The 15,109-nt window shown below is 41.9% G+C and overlaps 1 protein-coding gene across 1 annotated transcript in view; it reads right to left on the bottom strand.

Moving 5' to 3' along the window:
- The window catches only part of LOC106610223 (endothelin receptor type B), a 42,290-nt gene extending 27,561 nt beyond the window's left edge, over window positions 1-14,729 (bottom strand). The window contains exon 1 of the mRNA XM_045716583.2: window positions 14,566-14,729. The gene's annotated coding sequence lies outside the window, so the exon portion shown is untranslated. The remainder of the gene's footprint in view (window positions 1-14,565) is intronic.
- Between the last annotated feature and the right edge of the window lie 380 nt (window positions 14,730-15,109).

Here is a 15,109-nt window from a genome sequence, read left to right as displayed (position 1 = left end):
GAGCGATGGCCTAACGGCATAGGCAAGATGCAGTAGATGGTATAGAGTACAGTATTTACATATGAGATGAGTAATGTAGGGTATGTAAACATTATATAAAGTGCCATTGTTTGAAGTGGCTAGTGATACATTTATTACATCAATTTTTCATTATTAAAGTGGCTAGAGATGAGTCAGTATGTTGGCAGCAGCCACTCAATGTTAGTTATGGCTGTTTAACAGTCTGTTTTTTAGTCTCTCGGTCCCTGCTTTGATGTACCTGTACTGACCTCGCCTTCTGGATGATAGCGGGGTGAACAGGCAGTGACTCGGGTGGTTGTTGTCCTTGATGATCTTTTTGGCCTTCCTGTGACATAGGGTGGTGTAGGTGTCCTGGAGGGCAGGTAGTTTGCCCCCGGTGATGCGTTGTGCAGACCTCACTACCCTCTGGAGAGCCTTATGGTTGGGAGCCTTATGGCATGGGAAACAGTGGTTAAACCCGTTACAATGAAGATCTGTGAAGTTATTTGGATTTTTACGAATTATCTTTGAAAGACAGGGTCCTGAAAAAGGGACATTTCTTTTTTTGCTGAGTTTATACATCCATAAAAATGATGCCGATTCATGATTTCGACTGGCTAAGAATAGCTGCCTGCCTGTCTGTCTCGTTCCGACACCCGACTCCTACACGTTCATTACTATGGGACAGCTGGAGATCAAATTTCAATATGGAAACAATATTAGATAGACAGCAAGGTTTATACAAATCTGGGCACTATTTAAAACCAATCTAAAAGAAATCATAGCTTTAGCCGGTGGTAACTTATGGAATAGACACCGGCTGGAATGCGGTTTTAACCAATCAGCGTCCAGGATTAGACCCACCCGTTATATAAACCCTGGCAGCTGAATCTATTCTGACACACAATGAATTGCATTCTCCATTGTTTAACTTTGTGAAGGATTGGGGAGTTACAGTTAAGTGTTGTGACAGAACAGTACTGCCCATTTGCTGGTCAGATGCCAGTATCTTCTCAACAGTTTGGTGGTTGCCTTTAGGATATGAGTAATCTGCCGTATAGACTGTGCCAGTACCCAGTCTTACCATCGGAGTCCATCAGTGTCTGGGTTGGAGGGAGTAATGCAGACTAAACCCTGTTATATCCAGTGGTTTCCTGTGTTAAGGGATCAAAGGGTAGGAAATGGGCATGGCATGCACAGCCAAGCCTACAACGGGCAGAGCTACACAGCTGACCTGGGTTCAAATATTATTTGAAATCTTTCAAATACTTTAGCTAAGCTCGATTGAGCTTACCTGTTGCAATGGAACCAATTGAAAAGCCCCAAAAGTGCATGCACACCCTGCCCAACTGGCACTCCAGGCAGGCTTAAACAAATGCTGAAACTCTTTGAAAGATTTGAAATAGTATTTGAACCCAGGTCTGCTACACAGTACCACAGTCATGGAGATGTGGGTTGTTGACCCTAGATTTGGTGCTGCTGTTTTAATCGTTGCGTTCTTATTGTTGGGTGTTTCCTTCCAGAAGCCTGCCAATAGGTCTGTTGGGGTCGCCTGGTTGTTTCAGATTGACGGAGAAGTGCACTGAACTTGACCTGTCCCACTCTAGTATTTCAAGACAATTCAAGACTTGAAGAATGTTGAAATGTTGAGGCCAGTTTTTGTTGTTTATGGGAATTTGTGTGACACCGTGGAGGACAACACAGTATGTCATGTGGGGAAGAGAGAGAACTGGTGAAACACGCACGAAAACCCAGACCAAAACCTCAGTTTTCCCCACATCCTGAGAGGAAGTTAAGGACAGTGCCATTTGGCAAGACAAAAGAAAAAGCAAAGAGATGAAGAACAGATATTATAAGATCATAAGACTAGAATTTCCTGGATTTATGAGAACAAAACAGAGCTGCAGTCTCACCACTGTACTCACATGTCAAGCTCAAACTGGCACGAGGAACCCAAGTTCACATGAACTTAAACAGCTTTGTGACCACAATTACATATGGGGGAGTTCTGGGTTGTGATAACGCGGTTAGATGCCATTTTGCAGCACGCTGCATCATGTCATGACTCATGCTCGTGTAAATCTCACAAAGATATGTACGTATGACATTCAACTTGTTCAACCCTGGAGGCGACCCTTCACACATACGCACGCCAACACACACACACACGCACGATCCTGGAGGCTCCTCTCCTCTCCTAGTTTACAATGGGATAGAGCAAGAGCAGGCTCGACGATTGAGCTTTTTAATTGTGTAAATAGCATTTATGTATATCCACACAGTGTCATGACTCAATAATATACAGTCTGGTTCAGTCAGTGATGACTCAGGCAACCAGATGTCTCCTGGCGGATGGTTTAGATCATCGGACGATGGTTGGTTCACATGGAACAAACTCCAGACATACAGAGAGCGAGAGAAAGAGAGAGAGTGAGAGAGACGGAGACTGGGAGACAGAGCTAGAGAGAGAAAGGCAGAGAAAGGCAGAGAAAGAGAGAGAGCACAGAAACTGTCTTCCTCACAGAACCACGTGCTGAGGAAGTCCTCATCGTTTCCTGTGGTTGTTTACACCAACGTGTCCTGGCGGAACAGAGCACGTCTACTATGCAAGCGAGGACAAATATTATGTTTTAGCTATCCAAACGTGTTTGATCACATGACATTGTGAAAAGAAGATAGAGGCTTACTTTAGTGAAGTTGTGATGTATCGACTAAGGTTTCAGCATCCCAAATGGCACCCTATTCCATATGTTGTACACTACTTCTACTGTCTACGTGACTAAGGAAAAGGGCCATGTTCAAAACCTAGTACACTATATAGGGAATAGGGTGCCATTTGAGATTCACACCAACTCTTTCTACAGGCTACTGTTCCTTGTCAATGTACTACATAGGGAATAGGGTGCCATTTGGGATGCAGCCTAACTATTTCTACAGGGCTACGTGACTGAGTAAATGGTCCCCTAGGGAACTAGTGAACTGTGGCTTGGGAAAGTGAAATATACAGTATATACCAGAGTCTAAAGAGATCCTAAATGACACTCCCTTTACAGCGGAAGTCATCCATTTTTGGATGGATGGTCAGTCCTTGGGTCAGTCTTTGGGTCAGTCCTTGGGTCAGCCCTTGGGTCAGTCCTTGGGTCCATAGCTGTGTTGTTTTTTTAAATCCAGGATTGCTCCTTTAACCACAGATGTTACGGATACAGGTATCCTGTGTGTGTGTTTCTTTTCTCTCCTTCTCCCCTCACAGGTGACAATCATCATTCCCCAATCAGTCATCAATCAGTCACCAATCAGTCCACGAACAGAAGACACCTGCTCCTCTTCCCACACCCAATCACATCCCTTTCCCTTGGTTTAAAACCCCAGTCAGTTGTTTTCTCTGGAGCTCAATCTCTCTGTGTAAATGCAATCTCTCTGTGTAAATGCAATCTCTCTGTGTTCAATCGCTCTCAATCACGCTCTCTTTCTCTATTGATCTCTCTTTTGTATTGCTCCTACATGTCCCATTTGTCCGGTTATCCTGTGAGTTTTGTTGTTTGTTTGGTGGGAAAAGGGGGGTACCAAGACAAGTCGCCCATGTGCATACACTACCCGTAGGTAACCCTTGTCTAAATACCCTAGTTAGAACTGGGCGGACCACCCACTGGATTGTTGGTTAGTTAGCTAGCTGTTCTTGACGTAGGCTAGTCTAGCTTAGGGGTGTTTTAGATTATTGTTTCTTTGCTTGGGTCCAACTCAGCCCCTTTTCTCACACCCCTTTACCGTGTGTTTAAAAATAAACATTTAGTGTTTGACGGTAACTTTCAGTTGTCTGTGGTTTTTGGTTCTCACTGTTCCTTTTCACTATTATACTTTGCATGAGTTATGTTACGGGTCTCATTTCCATCCCCCCCTAGACTGCAGGGCCAAAGGGATTCGTAACATAAGAGCATTCTAGCCCCAGCAGTTATGTCAGCTTTCTAAGCACGACATGCTAGATGAAGAGGAAAAAACTGTGTGGGAACTTGTGAAGATATGCAACACAGTTTAGATGAGAGATTAAAATGTATATGTTGCTGGAAATGAAAATATACATGTTATAAAACTTGTCTATTTAGCCATTGAACTACTGTTCCTCACATAACATTTCCCACTGGGGTCATCGGAAAAGAAATACATCATGAGAAGCGTAACAGAAAGTAACTATGTTAATGTGGATTGGTAGGTGGCTTCTAATGTTCAGTATTAAAGCACGAGAGTGGCTGTGAACATGCTATCGTGTAAAAGGAAGAAAAATTGTGACTGAAATATTTCTGCGTAACACACTTCTTTTTAATGTAAATGAATGATTTCGATGGGAGATTTGTGCATCAGTTTGAGGTAAGCATGCATCTCCAGCCAGGACTCACGTTACATCGGTTAAGTGATGTATTTCTATAACCTGGGCAACCTCTTCTATTACATAGGAATATTAAACCTAATTATATTATATTCATAATGAGTTAACAATATCAACAAATCTATTGACTGACTCCAAGCTTTCATATAATAGAGTTATTCAATACAATGCATAACGTTGTCTGGGAGATGTATGTTTTAATTGGACACGGTCCCTGTCAAATAAACGTCATAAAATAAAAAACGATGGGTCATATGAACCCGTGGCTTAAAGCTGGGATCTTTAATAGTGAAACAGCTGTGTCCATTTGGGATATTACAACAAAGAAGTTACTGCAAACAACAAACACCGTTTCTTTCCCCCCAGCATAGCCCCTGCATGCGCGATAAAACAGCACAATATGTACTGCTTTTTTTTTTGCTACCAACGCTCCTCAGCTACTACGGAAAATGTAGTGTCGTTACCACCCAACATGCTGTTCGGGTTCACTGAGGTCATTATCCATGGAACAGCATGAGAGAGGGGACGTCCTGCTGTTAGCGACCCTCTGAGGAGAGTAGATTACATGCACCAGTATAGAGGATCACCCCACAGCCATACCTCCACCTGGAAGCATAGCCCCAGTAGCCTTGCTAATGATCCAGCCCCTTGCTGGCTCCATGGTCAAAGGGGGAGTCATTAAAAGTGCTAATAACCTGGGGGATAGTCCTCAACCACCACGACACCAGGATGTTGTTAGTGCCTAAGGCCCTTGTTTGTCAAATCGTGTCAAGGCATTTCTTCTAACAGTTAATACAACCGTGTAGAAAAAAACCCTTGGTACGTGCGCTTCAATTTGCTCATCTACCTTTTTGCTTTCATTGATGGGTGATGTCACAAATCCCAATGTAACAATCTGATTGATGCCAAACAACACCTTTATAATAACGTAGCCTACTGTACAGCGTGCTTATAATTATTCTATGCTAGTGTCAACTCCACCATGTGTTAAGAGTTAAGTGCCTACACTCAGATTAGGATCAGAGTAGCCTACATACCAGTGCTGCATAGAGGATAGTGTTTAGGTTGGACACTGTCCAATCCAGTACAAGTCTCCTGGCTTTACCAGTGGCTGAACTGAACAGACATTTCAACAAACCGCAAAACCACCGTAAATATCGACAAATATGCATGAAAGAGGAAAATATACTGTTCTGTAGATATTTACTGGTCCCTATGGTAGTTTTGATTCAACATGAAACCGTTGATCTGTCTGCGAGGCAGTATAAAGTTCTATATAAAGTGATCAACAGCTACACATAGAGGTCAACTGGATTCATATACCTTGTATTTATAGTCAGAGTGTGGCAGAGGGCACAATGAGAAATGGCTCTATGACAGAATTATGCAATTGCCTTGTCTTGGGCAGTCTGTGTGGACGGCTGCTGGTGTGTGATTTAGTCTGGTACATATTTCCCAATATTGTGCACTACTTTTGATGAGGAACCATAGGGCTCTGGTCAAAAATAATGCACTACAGTGCTATTTTGGACCCACCCTTGTCTTGGGCAGTCTGTCTGGGCGAGTGGACGGCTGCCGGTGTGTGATTTGACAAGTCATTGACTGTTCTCTCTGCTACCGCATGGCAAGCGGTACCGATGCTCCAAATCTGGAACCAACAGGACCCTGAACAGATTCTACTCCCAAGCCATAACACTGCTAACTAGTTAGTCCATGTAGCTATTGGTTAACTATTTAAGAATCTGCCTTAACCCTTTTTGCACTTTATTCCAGTTATATGTACGTCTACCTCAATTACCTCGTACCCCTGCATATTGACTGGTACTGGTACCCCGTGTATAGAGCAAGGTTATCTCTACTCATTGTGTATCTATTATTACTTTTATTATTACGGGTTTTACTTTTCTATTATTTCCCTATTTTCGTTCTCTCTGTATTGTTGGGCCCGTAAGTAAGCACCTCACTGTTAGTGCACACCTGTTGTTTACGAAGCATATGACAAATAAAATGTGATTTGATTTTAGAGTGACGTTTTACTGAGGAATGATCAGGCCTATTCTACTTCCTGTGTGTGTTGTTGAAAGGGGCTCCACCGTCATCTTTCACCCCGAGAAACGTGTTTCTGCTGGGAACCTCAGAACTCAATATTAGCTCAGGGAATTCAGTACAGAAGGGAGCTCTCTGGGAAATGTACTTCTCCTGGCGGATGACATTTCCTAAGAAGCCCTACATTGTCAAGCTGCACTGTAACATAGTCCGATGATAATGACAAAGTGTTGTTTTAGGACCAGACAGAGAATGGCCACTTACTGCAACTTGATACTCTAATAATATGTTCCATCGACTTCCAAGGTGCATGAACACCATGGTAGCCAGAGTAGGAGGTGGCCTGTAGTGTTTAGGTAAGGAAGAGTAGCCTGCGCCTCAGTCTTATAAAATGAAAGAGTACAAGAGGACTTGTCTCTAGTCTCTATTTTGCGCTTATTCTCCACACCCCTTACGGTGTTTCAGACGGCCCCCTTTCTTTGTCGACCCAATTAATTGACGGAGAGGGTCTCTTCAGAGGCGTCTTGTCACGTTCTCTTTGGAGTCGTGCGCCCGGTAGGACTGTATTCCTCCGTCCCCATAACAATGGTACAATGAGGAGTTCTGTCATCACAAAGACCTCTCAGACCAAATCCTGTTACGGGTCTGATGCAAAGCATAGGAACTACAGCCAGTCAGTGTGTCCTTAAATAATAAATAAAGGGCCTGTTATTCAGGAAACAAGCCTAGACCTCCAGCCTCTTTGAAATGGGAGACCACCTAGAAACCTTTCCATGCTACTCAGCCTTGACTACTCAGGCCTCTGGGGCGAGGCACAGGGCCTAAATTACTGTGTACCCAATGTCCGAACGAGGCCCAAATCCCAATTTCTCTGCTTTGTTTTTCCAAGGGGCTGATTTTTCCGAGGTCCCAGTGAGAACATGCGGTCCCATGAAACACATCCAAGAAAAACAGCAGACCCTGACCTGTGGGGATTGCCCGAGCTAGGTTTCCAAATCCTCAGAGATCTCATGGGATGGACCCGGGAGCCAGGATGATTTAATTACACAAAGACAACATCACGTGTCACCGGGGGTTACGGGCAGTCGCCTTTATGGGGCTAGAGGGCCAGGGGAGAGGGGGTCGATGTTCACAGCTGATGTACCCATACTTTGCTTACCTGGCCCCATGGCCTGGGTTGATTGGCTCGATGTAATCAGCTACATTGACACACAGGACGGTATTGCTTTCATCTGTCTCCTAATTACAGTACTGAAGGGGTGTGTTGCACCAGGGGAGGGAAAGACGGGAATTGCAGGAGGAATGGACTTGGACAAAGAGAGAGTGTGTGTTGTTGTGTGTGTGTCCATGCCTTTGTGTGTGTGTGTGTGTCTTGTGTGGACGCCCTCCCATCCCACTGGTGTGTGTTTACAGGACACGGTGTTGTTTCTCACGAACAGAAGAGTCCAGATGAGATCAGAGCTGGTTTTGATCTGGATAAAATGGTCCAGATGAGATCAGAGCTGGTTTTGATCTGGATAAAAGCTCCTCTCTTTACGAGGCCTGTGTTCCCTCAGCTCTGAGTCCCCATAGCTCAGAGGCAAATGTGGCTTTAGTTCCTATGTATGTGAAGAGTCGATGACAATGTGTCTGAGATCAACCAACAGGCTCACCCTTCCTTATGAGTAAGAGCCTTTGTCGGCTTCATGGGATATGTTTCAAATGTAATCCTTTAGCTATGACATCACATATTTAACCCTCATGCATTTATTGTTGTATTATTCCAATGTTGAGCAATGTTCTGGTTCAGAAGCCGAAAGTATTACCCAAGTAGGAGCTTATGGGAACTTAACATACACCGATTGACAAAACCTTCCTAATATTTTGTCACGGTTGTGTCAAGCTGTCTGGATGTCCTTTAGGTGGTGGACCATTATTGATACACACGGGGAAACTGTAGAGTGTGAAAACCACAGCAGCGTTGCAGTTCTTGACACAAACCGGTGCTCCTACCATTTGGCATTTGGTATTTTATTAGGATTCCCATTAGCTGTTGCGAAAGCAGCAGATACTCTTCCTGGGGTCCTCACAAAACATGAAACATTACATGATACAGAACATTAATATACAAGAACAGCTCAAGGACAAAACTATATCAATCAAAAAATACTTAAAAAGAGGCACACGTAGCCTACATATCAATACCAAAAACATACACACAAACTATCTAGGTCAAATAGGGGAGAGGCGTTGTGCTGGGAGGTGTTGCTTTATCTGTTTTTTTAAACCAGGTTTGCTGTTTATTTGAGCAATATGAGATGGAACGGAGTTCCATGCAATAATGGCTCTATATAATACTGTTCGCTGTCTTGAATTTGGGGACTGTGAGTGTGAAAAGACCCCTGGTGTCATGTCTGGTGGGTAAGTGTGTGTGTCAGAGCTGTGTGTAAGTTGACTACGCAAACAATTTGGGATTTTCAACATATGAATCAATTTTAGAATAATGCTGTAACGTAACAAAACGTGTATAAAATCAAGGGGTCTGAATACTTTCCGAATGCACTATAAATACTATGCATGCCAGTCTCTCTTGGCTTAGAGTTGAGGAGAGACTAACTGCATCACTTCTTTTTATAAGAAACATTAAAATATTTTTATACATTTTTTTGCAAGTTTATTAAAAATAAAAAAACTGAAATCACATTTACATAAGTATTCAGACACTTTACTCAGTACTTTGTTGAAACACCTTTACCAGCGATTACAGTCTTGAGTCTTGGGTATGACGCTACAAGGATCTCTCCATACTTTGCTCCGTTAATCTTTCCCTTGATCCTGACTAGTCTCCCAGTCCCTGCCGCTGAAAAACATCCCCACACCATGATGCTGCCACCACCATGCTTCACCGTAGGGATGGTACCAGGTTTCCTCCAGATGTGACACTTGGCATTCAGGCCAAAGAGTTCCATCTTGGTTTCATCAGACCAGAAAATCTTGTTTCTCATGGTCTGAGAGTCCTTTAGGTGCCTTTTGGCAAACTCCAAGCGGGCTGTCATGTGCCATTTACTGTGGTCTGGCTTCTGTCTAGCCACTCTACCATAAAGGCCTGATTGATGGAGTACTGCAGAGACGGTTGCCCTTCTGGAAGTTTCTCCCATCTCCACAGAGGAACTCTGGAGCTCTGTCAGTGACCATCGGGTTCTTGGTCACCTCCCCGACCAAGGCCCTTCTCCACCGATTGCTCAGTTTGGCTGGGCGGCCAGCTCTAGGAAAAGTCTTGGTGGTTCCAAACTTCTTCCATTTAAGAATGATGGAGGCCACTGTGTTCTTGGGACCTTCAATGCTGCAGAAATGTTTGGTACTCTTCCCGAGATCTGTGTCTCGACACAATCCTGTCTCAGAGCTCTACGGACAATTCCTTCTACATCATGGCTTGTTTTTTTCTATGACCTGCACTGTCAACTGTGGGACCTTATTTAAACAGATGTGTGCCTTTCCAAATCATGTCCAATCAATTAAATTTTACCACAGGTTGTCTCTAATCAAGTTGTAGAAACATCTGAAGGATGATCAATGGAAACAGGATGCACCTGAGCAAATTTCGAGTCTCATAGCAAAGGTTCTGAATATTTATGTAAATAAGGTATTTCTGTTATTTATATTTAATACATTTGCAAACATTTCTAAAAACCTGTTTATGCTTCATCATTATGGGCTATTGTGTGCAGATTTATGATGATTTTTATTTATTTAAACAATTTTAGAATAAAGCTGTAAAACGTAACAATATGTGTCAGACGGTGGGTAACAGGTGCAGTGAATCAGGCGCAGGAGAGCAGAAATGAGTGTACAGCGTATTTCATTCCACGACAGCACCAGTATACAGACAATACTCAAGGTGCGGAGAAATACTGGTCACTCGAAAATAACGGGCGTAAATACATAACCCGGCAAACATAACCAGCCAACAAGTACCACAATGAAGAATCAATAAACACGCACACTAACATGTGGGACACAGAGGGTTAAATAATGAACATGTAATTGGGGAGTAGAAACCAGGTGTGTAGAAAACAAAGACAAAACAAATGGAAAATGAAAAGTGGATCGACGATGGCTAGAAGACCGGTGACGTTGCCCGCCGAACGCTGCCCAAACAAGGAGAGGAACCGACTTTGGCGGAAGTCGTGACAATATGTGGAAAAAGTCAAGGGGTCTGAATACTTTCCGAATGCACTCTATATCAGCCCTTTGATTACAATGAAGAGCAAAACGTGCCACTCTGTTCTGGGCCAGCTGCAGCCTAACTAGGTCTTTCGTTGCAGCACTCGACCACACGACTGGATAATAATCAAGTTAAGACAAAACTAGATCATGCAGGACTTACTTTTTGGAATGTGGTGTCAAAAAAGCAGAGCGTGTCTTTATTACGGACAGACCTCTCCCCATATTTACAACTATTGAATCTATATGTTTTGATCATGATAGTTTACAATCTAAGGTAACGCCAAGTAATTTAGTATCCTCAACTTGTTCAACAGCCACACCATTCATTACCAGATTCAGCTGAGGTCTAGAACTTAGGGAATAATTTGTACCAAATGCAATGCTTTTAGTTTTAGAGATGTTCAGGACCAGTTTATTACTGGCCACCCATTCCAAAACACACTGCAACTCTTTGTTAAGGGTTTCAGTGACTTCATTAGCTGTGGTTGCAGATGTGTATATGGTTGAATCATGGACACACATGCTTTGTTTAATGCCAGTGGCAGGTCATTGGTAAAAATAGAAAAGAGTAGAGGGCCTAGAGGGCTGCCCTGCACTACACCACACTTTACATGTTTGACATTAGAGAAGCTTCCAGTTTGAGTTATATTAGATAGATAGCTCTGAATCCACGACATGGCAGAGGTTAAAAGGTCATAACGCTTTTTTTTTACCCTGCTCAAAGGCACTTAAATCTTTTGTCTTGCCCATTAATCCTCTGAATGACACACATACACAATCCATGTCTCAATTGTCTCAAGGCTTAAAAATCCTTCTTTAACCTGTCTCCTCCCCTTCATCTACAGTGATTTGAAGTGGATTTAACAAGTGACATCAATAAGGGATTATAGCTTTCACCTGGATTCACCATGTCAGTCTGTCAGGAAAAGAGTTCTTAAGGTTTTGTGCACTCAGTGTCATTTAATGTTTGAAAAACTTGTGTCCCGTAAACAAATCATAAACTTAACCCTAAACCTAATCCTAACTCCTAAACTTAACCCTAACCCTAACCCTTAAGCCTAAAATGTATTTCCATTCAAATTATTATTATATTTTCCCTACCCCCTAACTCAAAGCCTAACCTTAACTCCTAACCTTAAACCTAACCCTAATTTCTAAACCTAAACCTAACCCTTGAGTCTAAAATAGCCTTTGTCCTTGTGGGGACCTTGCTAATGTCCTCACGAATTAAAATGTTCCTTATTTTACTATCCTTGTTGGGACCTTGGGGGATTTCCAGTACCCACAAGGATAGTATTATTTTTTTAAAGGATAGTAATACAAGCACACACACACACACACACACACACACACACACACACACACACACACACACACACACACACACACACACACACACACTGTCCAGACAAGACAGAGGTCATGCTAAAGGTATGTACAGAGAGATATAGAGCTCAGTCAGGGTCAATCCCCACTTTAAAGCCAAAATAACAAACTACGGCAGAAATATGAATAATTTACACCGAGGCTGTTAGTGTGTAAACTGTGTGGTTTAGCATTATCTGTGTGCTAACGCTTCCCTCTAACAGCTCTGTTTACGGGATTTGGACATAAAGTCATAAATAATGGGTCTTTGATGGGTGTGTAATCTATCTTGTTTCGCTACTCCACCCGATAACTGCTCCTATCGCCCCAATTTCCATTATCCTAAACCCTCATGAAGTTCGTACAAATACATTATGAACATCTAAAAGGGCACTTTTACTAAGTATTTGATGTATTCCCTCAATTACATTTGACTTCCATTACTCCTTTCATCAAGCCAAACCTTTCTAACAGGAAACACGGCGTGACCCTTGTAATTGCAAACAAGCAACGGGGGGGATGTCGTTAAAAAAAGAGTTGGCCATTTTACATCAATTTTACAGCCAAATTATTCAGCTATACGCCAAAACATTATCAGAAAGAAAAGTTGTTCAGACGTAGCTAAGTGAATTATAATGTCTAATGCTTGGACGCTAAGATAGTAAACGTACAGATTTATACGACTGCCATGATATACAAAGAGGTCACAAACCAAGACAGATAATGACATAGAAGACTGTTAGACAGCAGTACGGCTGACTACAGTGACTCAAGTGAAAGCGTTGATTTGGATAAGAGCAGCGTTCTGGCGTCCATGTTGAATATTATCCAACACAAACAACTGGAACATTGTTCAGGGATTAATCATCATTAATGAAGTTACAACCAAAACATTCTGACATCCAGATATAAATTAAATATTGGAAAGTGCAATGAGTGCAGTGAGCGATTCTGTCTTTGAGACTATTGGCTAGAACACAGAAGTGAAAATATAGAATGATGCGAATAATGGTTTGGAAGACATGTTGCTTTTCTGTAAGATAATAATAAATGGCTGTCCTGGATGTACAGAATGAAGTGCCAATAATTGACCTTTTCCAAACATTAAGAACACATTCATCATTTTTAAACAGTGCGATAGTAGTTTATGTAATTTCGTCGCAGAAATGTTTTACTTTGATTCCAGTGTTAGGAGTGATTTTCTTCCCAGGGCTTGTTAACAGACAAACTGATACAGCTCGAAAAGGCAGTTTATTATTAAAAACAATTACAACTAATTTCATCTCTTATCGTTTTTTATCTTAATGCCTTTTGTTTTCTTTTTCATTTAATGGTGTATGATCACGGACATGTAACCTGGGCCGGCTTCAAAAGTACCCTTACCATTCTACAGATGGTAACACTTAATCGGTAACAGAATAAAACGCTTGATGACTACGGTTGAAACTGTTCCCAGGGAGGGTGAACTTGGCAGGAAAGAGTTCCCCTGTCGTAGAAACAACATCTAACCATCAAATAGCACAAGGAAGTAAACAGTGCTTTAATAGGGAGTAAGGGAATATAAATATACATCTGAGGAAGCATTAAAGGTTTGAACTGAGTTATAAAGATAATATTGGACATTTCTCTGATGTTCTTTTATGAATCCTTAATCAAATCATTGGCTTCGAGTAACCGTATTTGTATGGATTCATGCAAATATTCAGAGGATATGTTAACTGCTCTCGTTGATGATCGCGTTTCAGCTTTATATTGCTTATTTACCTTGCTTAGTAGGAGGTTCCAGTGTATAGGATTCCAGTGTATAGGAGTTTTCAACAAATCCCAGAACTCTAGGCTTATGAAAACATCATCCTAAAACCCTAAATCCGTAAAATAATCAAACGGTATAGCCAGATATTACAACACACACATACCTCTCTAAAAAGGAGTGAGGGAAGGGTGGAAGGAGGAGACACAACCTGGAATCCATTATCTCTAGATTGTGGAAGCCCTCGCCCCTTGCCCCTCGCCTCCCATCCCAACCCCCTCGGAGGGGTACGTACGTAAGCAGGCTACCGATGAGGTCCCCACTCCATGAGGGCTAGCATAAGCCATTGGCCACAGGGCTTGTATGTCTCATCAAACATACATGGAAAATGATAACATTGCAATATATAGTAATTACTCAATATAACAGGCTATCAATTCAGCCATTGTGAAGATGGCAATGCATCACCCCTTTACGTGTTTCACTTGTGTCTATAATTTATTAATGTATTATTATGAAAGACTGGTGAGCTGAGATTTGAGTTGGAACACATTTTAAGTTGTTATCCATCTCTTCCAGTCTCATCAGATATGAACAGCTATATATGATGACCTCATAATGGAGAGTACAAAATAAGAACACTTCAGGAAATACTACAATCTAGCACAGTTGTCTTTGTGTTGACATCAGTGTTTACAAAAGCAACATGGGAACATGAGTTGTCCTTACTGGCATATCTATTACAATGGAATGAGCACTGAGGAAATGGTCGAACATTTTAGACATTGAAAACTTTTAAAGTAGTATAAATTCCTACCTTCTGTGGTTTCCTTTCTCTTTACCACTCTCACAAACTTTAACCTTACAGTCTTGTTGTGGTATGCAGTAACTGACTGATTGTCAGTTAGCTACTTTATTGTCCAACGGTGAGTGTTGCTACCTCTAAAATTCCCGTTCAGATTTACAAGGATGTCTTGACAGAGTGGCTGGAGACGAGCATGTGAAAAGCTTAACCTTTTGTAAGGTTGAGACGTTTCTTTAGTCTCTGGCTCCTGGCCTAGATGTGCAATGTTCTGAATGCATTTTGGGGGAGCGCAATGAATTCTTGGACTGTTATTAGTCTGAAAATGATAAGGAAACAGATAAAATGTTACTATGACATACTCAAATACTTGATTATATCAAATTATTTTAAACAATGTTTCAAAAGAAAAATGTCGTTTTCTGGGCTAGCCTAGACGTTGTATTTGTATTGTTTTAACATTTTAGGATGAAATTGTACATAACATATTGATGTTAGATCTTAGTTTGTATGTTTTTGGTCTTTATGGTCATTCACCACTTCCACACATCCAACACAT

Source organism: Salmo salar, chromosome 04 (assembly GCF_965601325.2).
Source record: "Salmo salar chromosome 04, fSalSal1, whole genome shotgun sequence".
Classification (NCBI taxonomy): Eukaryota; Metazoa; Chordata; class Actinopteri; order Salmoniformes; family Salmonidae; genus Salmo; species Salmo salar.
This window is presented reverse-complemented; position numbering and strand designations above follow the sequence as displayed.